At 40.8% G+C, this 16,199-nt stretch overlaps 1 protein-coding gene across 7 annotated transcripts in view; it reads left to right on the forward strand.

The window, feature by feature from the left end:
• Positions 1-16,199, forward strand: part of Esrrg (estrogen related receptor gamma) — a 593,548-nt gene that overhangs the window by 181,451 nt on the left and 395,898 nt on the right. The window contains exon 3 of one of the 7 annotated variants that reach the window (XM_077802283.1): positions 14,403-14,662. The exons of the other annotated variants lie outside the window; for them this stretch is intronic. The gene's annotated coding sequence lies outside the window, so the exon portion shown is untranslated. The remainder of the gene's footprint in view (positions 1-14,402; positions 14,663-16,199) is intronic. 7 annotated transcript variants of the gene reach the window in all.

Here is a 16,199-nt window from a genome sequence, read left to right on the forward strand (position 1 = left end):
TGTAAGATTCATCCCCAAACAACAAAATAATATAGTGATATAACCTTATCTGTTTTTAATTAGTTTGAAATTTGTGGAAGCTCAAGAATCATGTCTTACAATTCTTGAGAGTTCCCATATTTAACAAACTGTTGTTCCTAACAAAAACTGGAAGATCAAACCCATCTCAAGAAGTAGACTCAGGGACAGAAAAAGGGAGGACAGAAAGGATGCTCATAGAAGAAAGAGCCAGAATATAAGGTCATTCTCTGAATATCAGAGGTTGGAGCTTGTGGAGAGAGTAATTCTAAATAAACCTCTGAAGGAAGTAAGTCCAGGTGTGCTCAGGGGATAAATAAGTGGATTGCTGGGTATTCTTGTGGAGTGTGAAGTTGAAGTTGGAATGAGTTTGTAATGAGCTATATTTGCATCTCCCTTTGCAGTTGGGAACCCAAGAGGGATGTGAGTATAGAAGATACCTAAGAATAGGTGAAGTCGAGGGAAAGAGACTAGAAGATAGGTTAAAGATGCAGGAGAATGAGTGTGAAAAGGGAGAAATGAGTCAGAGAAAGGTTCTTGAGAGGGGATGTGAGTCAGAAAGGAACATTACATAATTAACTTGGCAGGATGTCTCTGATGTGGGAACAGAGGTGAGGGTTGTCGACCCTGGCCTCCGAGATGAAAATGTCCAGTGAAGCCGTGTGTAACCTCATAATGTGGATGAGATAAGAGTGGATGGCATAGATGTTTTTTTGTGGGTGTTGGGGGTGTCCTGGGAGAGTGGGAATGGGCTACAGTTTCTGTGAGGACACAGGGAAGACGATGGGCTTAGTCACAGGGCCGTTGTGCTTGGGAAGGCATGGCATAGCAGTGTCTTCTTTTTTAAAAAATTATTTAGAGAATACTTTATTAGTTTCTGTAATCTAACCCAAGTAGATTAAGACTTTACATCTTTAATGGAGTGTGTTACCTCTGTACAAATGGGGAAAAAAAATAAGTTTAACATTTCTAGACCAATATGGCTGTTAGTTTCTGCGCAATGCCAACTTAGCACGGTAAACTGGGATACTTTTTTCCAAAGTTGACAGCACAGCTACAGTTTCCAAAAATAAAAATTACATATATATATTTATGTGTGTCTGTATTTATATAAAAAGACCAATAACAGCAGTATGTTATGCATCAATAGCAGCAAAGGCCTTTTCAGGTTCTGCATCCATCTGACAAACTTATAGAGATATCCAGCACATTCCATTAAAAAAGGGGGAGGGGAAACTAAAATACAAAAACAAAACAAAACCTGAGAAAACAGCAAAGTTCTTTTACTGTTATAATACTTGAGATGATTTTTTTTAATTAGCTTCTCAATCATCATCTGAAAAAAAAAAAAAACAACAACATTCTAGTGTAACATCATTAAAAACAGCTCTGATAAAGCATGGTCACTACTGTGTAACATAAAGCAGGGCAGGCCAACATCTTTACAACTGAATCACATGGTGGGGAGGAAGGGACCTGGGTGACCGAGTTTAGTATTCGCATTGGATTTTTAGGGAAAAAATGTAAAAGGCTTCCTGGCATCTCCTAGATCCCCATTGTCTACCTGTCTTTTGGGTTGACCACATGCCAAGGCAAACTACTACCCATGATACCCTAAGCCTTCCGTTATCTCTCTCTCTCTTTCTCCTTTTGGACACAATATATTTTATTTATTTATTTATTTATTTATTTATTTATTTATTTATTCATTCATTTATTTATTTATTTTTATATGGTGCTGAGGATCGAGCCCAGGGCCTCACAGGTGCTAGGCAAGTGCTCTACTGCTGAGCCACAATCCCAGCTCCCCCACTTCTCTCTCTCTCTAATGTACTATTCTTTCTGTATGGAATGCACATATAAACTGTTTGGTCTTTGCCTCTTTAAGTTCCAGATCTCAACTTAAAGCCTTCTTTCTAGGCCCTGCCTGCTCTACCCTTCTCCTGATACACAATCACTAGGTCAGGTCTTCTTTGCTCACTTCCAGTTAGCATTTCCTGCTTCTCAAGGTTCTGCTTCTCAAGTTTCCCGAGCCACCTTGTTACTTCTCGACAGTCCCTTTTCTCTTGTGAATTCTGTTGCAACCTATCTTCTAGGACAGTGCCTGACACAGGGTAGTTGCCTAATAAATATATCTGGAAAGAAAGGAGGGAAGGAGGGAGAAAAGAGGAAGGGTAGAAACATGAATTTAAATGACAAACTTTCCCCACCAATTGTTGACAGAGCCTGACAGGTTTCCTCTGAAATAGCTAGGCTTGATCAACATGTGACTGGAACATTCACATGCAGATTTGGGACACAATTTTTTTTTCCCCTAGTATTTTTCTTTTTTTGAGTGTGGTAAGAAACATCATCACTTGAGTCATTTCTAAGTGTGCACTGCTCAGCAGCATTAAGCACATTCACATTGTTGTAGAGACATCACCACTGTCCATCTGTAGACATTTTTATCATCTCAAACTGAAAATCTGCCTATTATATAGTAACTCCCATTTCCCCATTCCTTGCCTTTTCATTCCTGGCATCCTCCTTTCTACTTTCTGGCTCTATGAGTTTGACTACCTCATAAATGTGGAATCAGTATATTCCTTTTGTGTCTGGTTTATTTTCCTGATCATAATGTCCTTAAGGTTTACCCGTTTGTAGCATGTATCAGAATCCACCTTTTTGAGGCAGAATAGTCCAGTAACTAACAAAATTTGTATCTACCTTCATTTATCATTGAATTGGGGGTATTTCTATAGGAGACCATTGTTTTAAATGCTAAAATATGAAATTCCTCATGTCACTGATAACTTGGGGCATGACCAGTAGCAGTGGATTCCAGCCCAAGAGGAAAGGGTACACTGAGAAATCATCTTTGTGCTTTGTAAAGTTGTCAGAAATGTCTAGGAACATGAGGACTTTGGAGGAGGAGGAGGAAATGCTCCATTCAGGCCACAGAAGGCTTGATATTGGTTTTTGCCTATTCAAGTTCCAGATCTTGAGCGTAATGAAGACGGGTGCCATGCATTTCACATGGGAGTAACTGTTGAAAATTGGGATTGAGAGACAATCCACTTTCTCACTTCCTTCCATGTTGAAACAGACAAGGGAGATGGATGAGAAGGGGCAGAAAAAAAAATGAGACATCATCCAAAAAAAAAAAAAAAAAAGACACTGGGGGAAAGAGATGAGAAGAAAGTGAAGAAAGGGGAGTTTGATCCTAGTCTAATAGGTGTTACATAGTGCACAGGGAAAAGACACAATGGAAAGCCATTCCATCTCAATTCTCAGAATGCAGGCAGAAAGCAACCTCAGCACTACAAGACCTATGAAAATCCACCTATAGTTCATGACAGTGTAAAGAAAGACATTCCAGAGCCAACACTAGGGACCAGTTCCTTATATTCAAGACTCTCTTTTTTTTCAACGGGACCAGTTTGGATCTTTTCTTCTCCTTGACTTTTCAGTAGCTAGAAATAAATTATTGAACCTCACCCCATGAAAATCCCTCCTGTGCCTGAATTCTTTCTCAGTTAAAGGTTGGAACTGGATTAAACTCTTTTTTCCCTTAATGACTTCTAAGCTACAGTTTTCTAAGCCTTTAATGCCCTTTGAATTGTCGACTCTAAGTTCTCCTGGGTCAAAGCAGGTAGGAATAGTCAGACTTTATTGAATCCTGTTGGAAGCCAGTGTTCTCCTTAATGATCCTGTCACCCCATTGCATAGGGCTATATCAGTTGTGGCCCCAGCCTTACCTTGGAGTGAGAAGGTGCCATGTTCCTGAAAAAAGCCGGCTGTACCCATTGAGCTCTACCTCTCAGCCTAGAGGCAGAACAGGTAACTTCCCAAGCTATCGATGGCCCTGAGATTGTGTTACCTTTTTGGAAATATTATTATTTTTTCCTTTCTACTTCTGACATGCAGCACATTGGCCCATTTCAAGTTGCCTCTGATCTTTCACTGCTCCTCCTCAGCCCCTTGAATCCATCCTTGGGGAGCTTCTCACTGGTCACTTTGCAGAGCTCCCTCAGGCCAAGAAAGCCTCCCTCACTTTGTTTCTACTTAACCCTTGCCCTTCAGGGTGGTGAGAGGCCTTCTCTGGGCTGCCTCCCTTGTAGTCTGTTATTACTTGCAGGTGATTAGCAGGTGGCTTCTAAGCAGAAAGGAACATTGCCCCGGGCACTGCTCTCCCATAGTCTCTTGCCATTTTGCTACAAAAGAGAAAAATGAAGCCTTTGAAGAGTGTATATACACTATTCATGTACTTAGAAAGAGAGGAGTGTCTATAAAATTCCAGGAACAGTATTAGATTTTACTCAGTTATCAGAGAGTAGAACTCTCGGGTTATGGCTTGGGATCCTTTCGGAATTAAAAAGAAAGAGTTGCCATTTCTAAGCATCCTGTCTTTTAGTAAAAGCTTATTTGAGAGTTTCTTTCTAGACACTAATCCCCCCAACAAGTTGTATTCCACTGAGACAGTGTCCATGAAATATAGTAATTGGGACTGCATTGAGCTGTTCTTCTTGCAGCGAGCTGGCTGCGCGACAGCATGCTGTGATCGGCATTGCACATTTCCGCCCTGCGCTCTGGCTGCTCATTTGACCAGATGAAAGCTCCCTTCTCTACCTCCATCCTCCAGGCCCTTTTGTCACCTACACCACTACCTTCAGATCTCCCAGGGGAAATATGATATGCTTCTTTCAACATCTTGAGCCACTATCCCTAGCATTAAATGAAACATAATTTAAAAAAAAAAAAATTCTAAACTCATGTGAGCATAATATCCTCTCAGGAAAAAAAAAAAGGAAACCAAGAAAGTAACTACATTATTTCTGATATTTAAATAGCTAATAGTATTTCTTTAATTTTAGTTAAAAAGTAAAATTTAAGAAATAAGCCTATTCTCCTCCCCTTCCTCTGCCAAATAAACATTAGCGAGACATTTACTATTTGGTGTCAAGGGTGTGTAAGAACTTCATGAATATACCGTGGGATATTTTTTTTTCCATAGGTGTTGTCACCTTTTCTGGAAGAGAAGGTGATTGTATCACAGAGACTGGGTGTGGCATAGAATAGGCCCAAGAACAGCCTCTCTTCCTCCTCGGGTTCCTTGGCTCTAGGATTTAACTTCTTAGTTAGGAACTTGTGATGTGTCTCTCAGAGCACCTGGCCATGATCATCTGTTCCAGCGTTTCCCAAATGCGTCCAGACCTGCAGAGCAGAGCCTCTGGGGAGGGACCTGGCACTCTGTATTCTTGACAAGTGTCAGAGGTGCCTCTTTGGGCCCAGCAAATCTAGGAAACACTGATCCATTCATTCTGGCTTTTTGCCTGCAAAGCGGTAGCTGACTTGCAGGGTTGTCTGGGGCTGGGTGGGGCTTGTGTGTGGAAGAGTTTCTGCGGCCTTCTTTTCTTGTTTGCCTTAGATTATTTTGTCCTGAGGGGGATCTTGAGTGTTGAACAGTAGGCCCACTTTGAATGAACCAAGAAAAGAGAGAACATGTTCACCAAAAAAAAAAAAAAAAAGTTGTTGGGGGGAGCACCAACCCCTACCCACAACAGTAAAACCCAGAATAACCTTAGAAGGTATAAAGTTGGACTATTCCTCAGGGTGACCGCCACTCTCTTGCTTGTCTCCACATGTTTTATATGACAACAATCGCAAAGGCTGTTTAGCCATCCTGTTGAAGTCACAAAACCAAGTGGATTCTTTGTTTCCCTGCATGAGAACTGCGTGTGGTTCCTATTGCCTGATAAGGTGGCTCAGAAAAGTGACCCATTTCAATGACCTGGAAATCTTTCCTGAATATAATCCTCTAGATAGTGGTAGATGATAGAGAAGGAACCCAGGGAGCTTTGGGGTCATGCTGGGGAGAGCCTCTGGCTGTAAATATACATAAGGAAGACAGGGCACTTTTATTATTTGTTGAAAAGGGCAGACTGGGCACTGAGGAACAATTGAAAACAGTATCTTGGTATGTAATGGAGTTTTAGATTTTCTCACCTCACCCAGTGTGACTTCCCTGTTTGTCCAAGTCACATATCTGCCCTGTCACAAATAAAACCCAGGCTGGGGCTGCAGACTCTATCAACACTAACAAAAAGCCATGACATGAGCCTTTCCTGTATTTGCAACACTCTTTGGATTGCCATGGCAACAATAGTTTTAATTATAGAGAGCCAAAATGATAACTTGTATATCAGATGTGGCTCACTTTTCCCTGTGGACAAAACTCTGATTTGAGAGAAGCTTTGTATGTGGATTTCTCTTCCAGGCTAGATTTTATTATCTGCTTTCACAGACAGCTCTTTTGCTTATGGAATGAACCCGAAGAGGCTCAAGTACTGGCTGAAGGGTTGCTGGACAGAGGCCCTTGTGGCCACAAACTGGACCTTTTTCTCTTGGAGACACAGACTGATGTGCTGGGCACTCCTGCATTTAAAAAGCAAGCAAGCCGTTGCTCTGGAGGGCTGCTGTTTTTGGCTTCTCCTTTCCAACAGTAGAAATCTGCATGTTAGGATAGAGACTTGCATGAAGTATATCATCTAGTAATCATCCTTGACAAGGTTCAGGATTATGCTGGGGGGGGGGGACAAACAAGTAATTCCATGACTGTGGCAGTCATGGAAATAACAGGAATCACAGCAGCTTTTCCAATCAGAGCTACGGAGGGGAAAGTGGGCCAGAAAGAACCCTTTCCTGTCCGATTCCCCTGCCCTTTCTTTCTGGTTTCTGCTTGCTCATTTCTTTGACTTTCCCTTTAGCTTGGGGGAGGGACCACACCGTATCTGAATATTTCTGGGCTCTCTCATTTTGAAAGCTCTTGCAAAGCTAAATAATCATCCCCTTAGGTAAACATAAATCATTGTCTACCTTCTTTGCTCCTTGAGTAGACCTTTTGATACATTCATTAATTATGGCCACTGCCTGGTGGCACCGTGATGGCTGAGACACTGCTGTGAGCATCTTTCTTGGAACGCCCCGTTTCTGACACTGAGCCCTAAAAATCCAATTCAGTGTTAAAAAGGCCCCTCTTCTTTGAGATGGACAGCCAGATGGTAGCAAGGAAAAAGAACTGTGCCCGAGATGGAGCAGCTTGGGTGCCAAAGGGAGTGTTGGAGAAAGAGGGGCAGCACAGGGAACACCTTTGTCCTTAAAACCTGGTGCAACTGCCTCTTATCTCCAGTGACCCCTGGAATAAGATCTTGATTCTCTGCTCAATAGGTTTGCTGTCTACACCAACAGTCCAGTTAATCAAAATCCCAGCTTTTGAAGGCCAGAATGCCCATGCAGAACTGTTCAGTAAAAACACGGCGATTCTGATTTTTAATCCTTTTCCACATTATTAAAAAAAAAGAAAAACAACAACAACAAAAAAGTCCCAATTTTTGGTAAATCTTGCTTAACTAATGACACGTCTCTGTGTTTGATTTCTTTCCACATTCAGGAAGCTTTGCGGCTATGATTTTGATTTTGGAGTTTAGGCATGTTAATTAAGCCTTTGTATGAAAGCAGAGGGGTTCTGTTTCTTGTTTGTTAGTTTAATAAGATTTTGTGTTAAGAATGGCACTGAGAATCTGTCAGAATTAGCTTGGCTGCATATGTGTAGCTCAGTGCTTTGAGACCCTTGAAATGTCTGTTTTTAGGACATCAGCAGGGGGCTAATGAAAAGGCTTTGTTGATTTTAACGAATTGCAAGCCACTGTAGCCAAAATAAATATAATCTGCTTTTTGGATTAGTTGTCACAGATGATTTTACCTACTAACAGTGATTAAAGAACCCGAGTGGACCAGAAATATAGCTGCTCTCTGGTGACTCTTGCTAAAATAGCAATAAACAGAAGTAAATAAAGACTTAGGGCATTAGTTATCTTTAATAAACAGTGACACCAGATAGACAGTGAGCAGGCGTGAAGGGGTGGGGGTGAAGGCTTAGGGTAGATCAGGGTGTCAAATACCTGTATGGTGTGTACCAGTGTGGTGCTTATTGGCACAAAAAGCACGCAATAGCTAAAAATACAGTAAAGTGCTCACTGGTCATGTTCGTGTGTTATACTCGTACCTCATTAGGAAGTGGTAAGAAACCCAGAGCCCTCTCCTCGCTTCCTGCTCCCTCTTCAAAGCCAATCAGATCAATTCATTGCTATTCCACTCTCATCTTCCCTTGGACTCTGGGACCAAAGTTGAAATCCTGCAACTATAGGATTAGAGTATGAAAATGAAGGAAGTGTTAATTACTTGTGTAATTATTAACCTTCTAGCTGCAGTAATTCTACCCAGCTAATGAATGGGAGACCAGCCCCGTATCCTTTCCTGTATATTTCTACTCTGGACGAAATGAGTGGTTGCCTCAGACAACAAACCTGGTCCTCCTATTCCCCTGGAAGTTTCAATCTAGATTTTCCCTGTTACTGTTTAATTGCAACATGAAGAAAGAAAGGTTCTGGCTGAAACTCTTTTAGATAGGGCATGTAAGTGTAAGAATAAGCTAAGGGATGCCTTTAGTAGTCAGAAAATGATCAACTATGAGAAGCTATGGTTTCTCCTATTATTTTTAATTTTATTAAGTATATTAAATAATTACCGTGGATACTTTAATTGTTGATGGCAAAGCAAGTCAAAGAGCTTTCCATAGCTCCTGTCCCTCCTACAAGCTGGTATTTTTCTATTTGCATATAGATGCAGAAACTGGGGTGCTCAAGGCCAAGGAGTAGGTCACAGAGACAACCAGAACCATGTGTGACCCAGTTGCCAGTTGTGCTGTGACTGGGCCAAAGCAGCAGTTCCAAAGATTATAACCTTACTGTGGTTGTACACCTTGAGAACTAATAGCTGTCATTTATTAAGTTCCCCCCCGCCCCATGTGCCTTAGGCACTGTACTACGTGTTTATAGATAGCATGCCATTTGATACCTTACAACAAATCTCTTCATCCTGTAAATATTTATTAAGCCATCTCAAATACCAGGCTCTGCTTTAAAGATACAACAGGGAATAAAATCAATATAAATTCCTGTCCTCTTGAAGTTTCTATTCCATTGAAAGCAGCTAAGTCAATAAACACAATAAATTTAAAAAAAAATAATCATTACATTCCAAGGTGTTTGGAGTTACGGAGAAAAAGTGGAGTAGAGGGGCTAGAATTCTAAGGGAGAGGAAGGAGTAGAAATATCCCAATGCACAGGTAGGCATGGAGACATGAAGGAAGTGAGTGAACAGCTACCTGGGCATCTTGGGAATAGTGCAAGGTAAAGGGGTGCCATAGTTCTCAGGCACACATGTTTGTTAGAAGAGCAGCCTGTAGCCCAGTAGGGAAGGAAAAACAGCAAGGTGAGAGATAAGCAGTCAGGTGTGTGAGTTTGTAGCCCATTGCCGGGACTTTGTCCTTTACTTTTGAGAAGATAGAAAGCTCTTGGGGAGTTTTAGGCAGAGAAGTACATGATATTTGTCACATCCCAAATCCTAAGAGTCAGTATCATTAAGCTCATCTCATGAATGTATCATGGAGGAATTTCCGAGTTCTGGTAAGTACTCACACACCCATACACACACACAAAAATCACGTGTGACCAGGAGGCAGACAGACCATCTAGCTCCTCAACATTCTGCCACTCTGTGCTCACTGAAGAAGGACACATCTGGTATCTGTGTGATGTCCTTATCAAATGGGAAAATTCTTAGCTACTTTTTATTGATAGCCTTTGAATGTGTGGATTTTAAGTCAGGTTGTAACTAGACCATTCAGGATACCATTGGCACCATTAAGTTCAGTTTCCAAATGAGACCATAGAGCGCAGTGAAAATTGCGTAAAACTGCTGGAGATTATATTAAGTAGGCAGTGTGGAATTTGAATCTAGCTCTGCGGCCAGACTCTGATGTCTTAGAGCCATCATAGTGCCTCCAGAGCGTTGGTAAAGTTAGACACTAATATGTATTCAACAAATGCAGGGAGTGAGATGCCCATTGTAGTGACCTTTTCATGCAGCTTCTTTCTTTACCCTCTTCCTCCACGATCCAGGACAGATCCATGGGCAGATAGCCAATTATCCTCTGGACAGTACTGAAATGCCGTAGCTAGGAAAGAAGGCAGTGTACGGATTTCACTGTACTCGGACATAGTTTTACATGGAAATATAGTCTTTGGGGAATAATTCTTAGATTTCATTTATCTTTGGGAATTTATTTTCCAAATCCTATGAACTACCACCAGGTGCTTGGAGGTCTCATTGTACATCAGTGATGGTCTCTTCTGTCTTGTTTCTTTTGTGGTGAGTTTGAAAGGTAAGATAAGCATCATTGAAAATTCTCAAAATTATTACACTGAATGTGAAAGGCCACATCCAGGCAGGCAAAGTCAGGGACACAACTGTTCATGTGGACAAATGCACACACAACTGGAGTTCTATTTCCTGGGTCTTTGTGATGTTATTTATCTTTACCAACTCTTTGAAAAAAATCTAAATTATTATACTCTGTTCTTTGAGGAGACCTGCCTTGCTTGCATCAATCTCAAGTTCCAGACGGGCCTTTAAAAGATGACTTTACATCTAAAATCTTTAGAATTTCAGTGAACGAAATGAATACCAGCTCTCTAGCATATGCACAGCATTGCTGTTTTCCTTCTCTAAATAACCTTGCATTTCAACCTTGTATTTTCCACTCAGGGAGCCCAGCTCCAGGAATGAATGATATACAGCTTCTGCTTGCTTCTGCAAAAGTTTCTTCTCACTGTATCTCTAAAGTTCTCATATCCTGCAGTCCTACCTTTTCATGAGGTTTATGCAGCATCTGCCACCATTTCCCTGAATAACGTAACAAGATGCCAGTGATACTCAGACTTATTAGAATAAAATTTAATACAGGTGCTCTGTTCATTTTCCATTGGAAGTCTTACTTGGGTGTCTGGCATTTTGAAATAAGAGGAAGTAATTATCTTGTTATACCACCGTACACTGACAGGTGGGACGGACCCGAGCAAAAGCTTGGTTAGGTTTAAAATTCAAATTAACACCCGGGTCAGCTCTGTGGTGGTAGAGAAACATGATATTCCTCCTCCATGCAAGACTAATGCGGGCGAGGAATGCGGGTTGCTCTTGTCTCGTTTCTAGAAAAGGGGCCCAGCTAGGGTGATAGCCTGTTTGTTTTCTTTCCTTGCATTCTGTAAGAGAAGAATAAAAAGAATGTGTACTGTTTTAGTAAGTTATTAAAGAAGCGAACTGTTTACTAGAAAACATTGCTAACCTAGCAACGGATTTATACTGGTTGGTGTTCAAATTTCAGAGCTGCTTGCAGCCCAGTGTTATAACTGTGTGAGGAGTCTAACTCCTCACCAAAGCCTTTGAAATGAGATGTTTCTCAGCCCAGACCCCTAAAGTGCTGTTCCCAGAATGATTAACATCTTAACAAATTGAATGTAAAGGTGTCAGTGCCTCAGGAATGGCATTTTCTCTACAAAGGGACAAACGAGTATCCTTTGCTTAGCAGGTGATTAGGAATTAGCTCTAGGAATTAGAAATCAGTTCTAGGAGGAAGAGCATGGGACTAGAATATGTGGGGCTCACCTTTGTGGGCCTCAAAGCCAGGGAATAGTGAAGCCCATAGTTTTGTTAGTGGCTACACATAAAATACTTTTACTCTGAAATGGGTAATGAAGCAATAATGATGTCCACCTCATTCTACCATCTTTCCTACATGTATGAAGACACAAATTATGTGACTGTGTACAATCAGAGATATGAAAAAATTTGCTCTAGGGCTGGAGATGTGGCTCAAGCGGTAGCGCGCTTGCCTGGCATGTGTGCGGCCCGGGTTCGATCCTCAGCACCACATACAAACAAAGATGTTGTGTCCACCAATAACTAAAATAAATAAATTTAAAAAAAAAAAAAAAAAAAAAAAATGGGTAATGAAGCAAATATAAAATTGACACCAATTTATATTTTAAACTGAGATTAAAATATATAACAGTTCATGCCACCTATTTAAGTATTACCACTAATGTTATTTGTAGTTCATAAAATGTTATATTCATTTGATACTCTTAATAAATCTGTGATATGAGTAGAGTAGGCATTATTATCCTCATTTTATTTATTAATAAAAATCCAGAGTTTAATTAATGTTTCTGGGGTCACAGATCTTAACTTTGATTTTCAGATTATCTCACTTCAAGTGTAGGGCTTTTAAAATTACAGAACATTGACTTTTATATATTATTTTTCTTTTTAGCCAACATGCTCTTTTCTTAAAATATTTATTTTAGTCCAAACTATCAGTTGGTCACAGAAATTTGAGTTATGGAAAAGTCCCATTTGATTGTTAATGCTGTTTTTTAAAAAAAATAAAATCTCATAGTGGGAAAGTTAAATAATAATAGAGAGGCTGAGGTTGTTGTAGCTCAGTGGTAGAGCAGTTGCCTAGCATGTGTGAGGCACTGGGTTCGATTCTTGGCACCACATACAAATAAATTAATAAAGTAAAAGTCTATCAACAATTTAAAAAAAATATAAAAAATAATAATAATAGACAATAGGAAGAGCCTTTGATGAAATTTGAATGTCAGGAGTAAATTGAGCATACAGTACGTTTATATAGAGAAGCATAGAGTTTCTAGAGAATAAAATTTGTACTTTTTTTAAAACCCTTACAGATAGATAACAGATAATAGGCTTATTCCCTCCCCACCCCCATCCTCATCCCCACCTGCCACCAGTTTATCGAGCTGAAGCAGAATGAAATGATAGAGACAGAAGGTTGCAGACTGTTTTTCCAAACCCTCTGTGGATTTTCATTAGTACATTTAAAATGAAGAATAAGGGAATTTGGGGTATTCAACATAACCTTAAAAGTCTGCCTCTGAAGAGAAGAATTCTCCCAGGAGTAAACAAAATTAACTATCCCAGAAGCTGATGTTTGGAACAGAATTACAAATGCCTTTAAATTTGGCAAAACGTGTTCAAGCATCATTTAAAAATAACAACTTTAAAGGGCTCATAAATAAAGACATAAAAGGCATTTTGACATTTAATACAAAAAGAGTATTTTGATGAACTGGGTAAAAATGAATCATAAACATATGGATTACATATTTCTTATAGTGTGCCTGAGTTTTTAAACGGAGGCAGGAGAAATCTGGCAAAATATTTTTGGGGAATTTGCTATATATACTCTGTTTAAAAGAGGTGAAGATGAACTCCAGACTGCTATGATTGCTCATGACATTGAATTTGATAACTTTTAATTTGTGTATAAGATATTCTTTGGAAATAGCTCAATCTGTCCATGTGTTGTAGAAGTGATCAGTTGGAGACACTGCATACCAGTTCATTTCATCACATAATCATCAAGCACTTGTTTCCCGTTGCCTGTTGAATGACAGGCTCTGTACTAGGCACAGAGACAGCTAAGACAGTTAACATGAATTGTTGACTCTGGGCTCACAGAAGGGGCATACAGTGGTAGAAGGGGCTCACAAATTTCTGGCTACTAGAAATTCCAAGTGCTTTGAGATATACACACAGGAAACTCCACAGTGTATTTGCTTTGTGCCAGTCACTGTGCTAATCACTTTACATTTATTTTCAGGTGAATTGTTAGATCTCCATAAAATAGGAATTATTTTCCCCCTTTAATGGATGAGGAAACTGAGGTCACATCAAAGTATGTAGATTCAGTAACTGCGACTGGTTAAGTGGTGATGTAGTCAGCTGCGTTGGTGGCACTCAGTATAGTCACTCTAGTGTGTAGTTACTGCCCCTTAAGTTGAGCTTCTCCAAGATTCCCTGTAACCAACAGACTGTGGCAGAAATGAATTTGTTCTATTTCCAGACCATAGTGATAAGCAAGCCTAGCAGTTTTAATGTTTGTAGTATTGAAAGCCACGGGTCAACTGTAAGGAAATCTAGTTACCTCGATGGAGAGACCATGTAGAAGGACTTAGGGAGGGGAGAGACCCTGAGGCTACAGTAAAGTGAGAAAGAAAGAGTAAGAAATCTAGACAGCCCAGCATCCCAGGGGAGCCCAGACCCTGGCCAGTAAGTGAACTGAATGTAGCCATAGGGAAACTGCATCAGTGAGATCAGCAAGAAGAAAGTCCAGCTGAGCCCAGCCCAAACTGTAGTGTTGTGAAAACAACACAATGGTAGGTTATAGCTAAGGAATTTGGAATGGTTAGTTACACAGCAAAAGACCAAGATAGTGAATTTGAACTCGGCTCACTCTGACTCTCATGTCCGGCTCACTCTGACTCTCATGTGAGTTATTTTCCTGTTTGCTCATGAGATGCGGGTGGAGAGGGGAGGCTACAATCCAGTGGTATGTGGACCCTTCTGCACCTGACATGAATGAATTGTGAAAAAGTTAGAGGGCACTTTTTTTTTTTTTTTTTTTTGTACTTTAGAACAAGAGAGGAAAAACAGCAGTGGTGGAATCCTTCCCAGGACCTTCTTGCTGCTGCTAACTCATGTGTGTGTACCAGAAAGAACATGAGCCAGGTGTCCAGCAATTCTCATTCTGGATCCTCTTGCTGGACAAATTCCTTGGAAATGTTTGTATCGACTATTTGGAATTATGAAACTTATAACTGATGATGATGAATTTCTGCCTTTCACCTTGGAGTTTTCAAACTCAACACCAAGAGGAGCTTTAAAAAGTACACAGGTACAACACACACACACACACACACACACACACACACACACGGGGAGGGGGTGTGATGAACAGTGACATGAGACAAACGGTGATCAAAAGGTATGAAGCAGGGACAGCGTGCAGCGGTCAGGGAGAGTTGAGGGTCCCTGGTTGATAACACAGGGGAGCACTTGAAAAGATCATTTTCTGGCAATTCCACGTTTGAAGTGATGTCATCTTTTTTATTCTCTCAACTCAATTGCTTCTCTGAAGCTCATTCTTTCCATCCTGATGAGGGGCGCGAATGTTACATCAAAGGTTAATACTTGAGTGGAGGCAAAAGGGAGAGGAAGGTGGGTGGGCGCAGGCATGTGCACACATACACACACACACACGTACACAGTGGTAGAGAAAGAACTGCAGATGACTAAAAGTTCTTAAAAATATGATATAAAAGCAAGTAGCTGTCTTCTTCCCCTGGCGATAGTTCACAGGGTTGCCTAGGGTTTGGATGTGGATGGTCACACTGCATATCAATGAGGGGACTGTCACTGGCTGTTTCCTTTGGAAGCTGGCAATGGTCAAGTGTATGAAAAGAGGAAATGCATACCATCAGCGCTTCTGGTGTGAGCAGGAAGCTCCCGATTTGCCAACGTAGCCATCACTGGAAGTCTTTTCTCAGCATTATAAGGGTATGATTTGACAGTGTTCTCTTTCTAATTCCCTTTTGCAAACCATCTCCAGGTGGATCTCCCCTGGCACACTGTGTATGCAGTACCATAACAACAGTTAACCTTTCTTTTTGTAATCAAGTGCACATTTCAATGGTTTTTGTTTGTTTTTCTTTTGGTACCAGAAATTTATCCCAGGGACATTTCACCCACTGAGTCACATCCCCAGCCTGTTTTATTTTAGTTATTTATTTTATTTTGAGACAGGGTCTCACTAAGTTGCTTAGGAGGGTCTCACTAAGTTACAGAGGCTGGTCTTGAACATGGATCCTCCTGCTTCAGCCTTTCAAGTTGCTGGGATTACAGCTATGTGCCACTGAGCCCAGTCTTTTTTTTTTTTTAAAGTTTGATTGATCATTTGGGGTTGTATGGTAGATTGATTTACTTCTATGTGAATGCAATCTGCATGCTGAAAGAGGACACTTACAATATTTCTGTTCTCTCTCCTTGCTCTGCTCCCCATTGGAAGCCTCCTTAAGGGTTGTGAAATATGTGGTTGTTTCTCTTGATGGTGTCCTAAATAGTGGCATCTTTGAGACAACCAAGGGGTGCATCTTTGCAGAAGTGGAATGGAGGTGACCTTGCTGCTTCATCTTCTCCAACCTGCCCAGCAATATGGTGTCCCAGAGCTTCCTGGGTAAATAGCACCCACAGAGGAGCCCTGATGTGAAGAGATGTGTCTGCCACACCCAGAGAAACCAAGTCAATGGAGGAAATTCCATGTTTGCTGAGTGCTGGAGGGAGGAACTTGGAAATAGTGTACTTACATTTGCATACCCTGGTGACTGGTGCTTATTCTCCCTCTAGTTTCTCCAGCTTACATTTGGAGTTTTGAA

The sequence above is a fragment of the Urocitellus parryii genome, chromosome 9, assembly GCF_045843805.1.
Source record: "Urocitellus parryii isolate mUroPar1 chromosome 9, mUroPar1.hap1, whole genome shotgun sequence".
Lineage (NCBI taxonomy): Eukaryota > Metazoa > Chordata > Mammalia > Rodentia > Sciuridae > Urocitellus > Urocitellus parryii.